This window comes from Protobothrops mucrosquamatus, unplaced genomic scaffold (assembly GCF_001527695.2).
Source record: "Protobothrops mucrosquamatus isolate PMUCROS unplaced genomic scaffold, P.Mucros_1.0 scaffold3398, whole genome shotgun sequence".
In the NCBI taxonomy this organism is placed as follows: domain Eukaryota; kingdom Metazoa; phylum Chordata; class Lepidosauria; order Squamata; family Viperidae; genus Protobothrops; species Protobothrops mucrosquamatus.
In genome coordinates this window covers 59,150-60,992 of record NW_015389379.1, presented here as the reverse complement: position 1 = coordinate 60,992, position 1,843 = coordinate 59,150, and positions in this window count along the sequence as shown.

Sequence of the window (1,843 nt, the reverse complement as noted above, 5' to 3'; positions counted from 1 at the left end):
AGGATCTGGAAGTCCTTTGCTCTTTTTTAAAACTGTATAATAGTTTAAATCTCCCAGGGGAGTTGTGTCCACAGGTGAGAACAGGAAAGGGCTGGGTTTTTTTTAAAAAAAATCTTCTGATGATGCAGAGCAAAAAATAGAACAGGGCTCACTTTTCAACTCTCGCTCTTTTGCTACAGCAGGGGGCCTGGCGGATTTCCTTTAAACTTAGCTGCCAAGATAGGTCAGTTTCTTCTATTTCTGTGCCCTGGGTAACCAAATACATCCCTCATGGAAAACAAAATAAATTCAATGGCATTTCCTGTCCAGCAGAGATCTCTTTCATGTGCTGAACTTTCTGGAAATCGCAGGGTGGGTGGGTGGCGTATAAATTTTCAAAAATAAAATGTTCAACTGATTATCTTTGTGTTTGTGATTGGAACGCAACTTTCCTTCTCTAGCGACCAACGGGCTGAGCTTTGGAATCTCTTGATTCTGTAATTTTTTCGGGAAACGCCTCTTTGTGTTTTGCCTCCATGCCAAAACACTAATTCTAAAGCCCCCTTAATCCATGTCTTTAGAGCTACTCTTCGGTGCTTTGAGGATAAATGGGATTGGCTTTGTGAGGCTAACTGAAGCCTATCAATCAACCCTCCCCACAGCCATATTGGGCTGCGAAGGGAAGACACTTGTTCCTCAGACATTTTTTTTCTCCAGAAAGTTGGAAAAGATTTTTTGGGTTGTCCTGAAAAGGAAGTAAAGGGGTGCCAATGTACAGCTGCCTCGTCATGTATCCACTGCTGTGCGGTTAAAATCCCAGGCTAAATTGTTAGCGCAACTGCATGGTAAAAAAGCAATATGAAGAAATAATTTTACTGAGGTTATTAATAGCATAGAAAGCAGGGTAAAATAAGGAGGGGGGGAAGGAGAGGGAAGAAAAGGAAGGAAGGAAGGAAGGAAGGAAGGAAGGAAGGAGGGAGGGAGGGAGGGAGGGAGGGAGGGAAGGAAGGAAGGAAGGAAGGAAGGAAGGAAGGAAGGAAGGAAGGAAGGAAGGAAGGAAGGAAGGAAGGCAGGCTGATGAAGGAAGCCAGGCAGGTAGGAAGGAAGGAAGGAAGGAAGGAAGGAAGGAAGGAAAGAAAGAAAGAAAGAAAGAAAGAAAGAAAGAAAGAAAGAAAGAAAGAAAGAAAGAAAGAAGGAAAGGAAGGCAGGAAGGCAGGCAGGCAGGAAGGAAGGTAGGAAGGAGGGAAGGAAGGAAGGAAGGAAGGAAGGAAGAGATTTTTCTCTCTGTGTGTGTGTTTGTGTGTGTCCCTGTCTCTGTCTGTCTGTGTCTGTTCTGTGTCTGTACACGTACAGATAGTCCTCAGTTTATGATCACTATTAGGACCAGAATTTCCAGTGATAAGTGAGGCAGTTATTATCGGAGCCACACCCAATTTTACAATACTTTTGCACAATACTTTTTTTTGCCACGGCTGTTAAATGGAACAGTACAGTTGTTAATGGAAGACACTGCAACTGTCATAAAATACATGTTGGTTGCCAAGAGCCCGAATTTTGATCACCTGACTCTGGGGATGTTGTAACGGTCATAAGTGGGAGGACTGGTCATAAGTCCCTTTTTCAGTGCTGTTGTAACTTTGAACAGTTGCTAAACTATTCGCTCCAGGGGTTCCCAACTGGGCGTGCTTGCACCCCCTGGGGGTGCGAGACGATATTCCAGTGGGTGCGAAAAGTTGGGTTTTCAAATTGATAGTGTATATGCATAATCCGTGGCTGTTATTTCAAACTTTTGAAAGGGGTGCAAGAATATATCAGAAGCGTTCTAGGGATGCGAGATTTAGAAAAGGTTGGGAGCCTCTGCGCT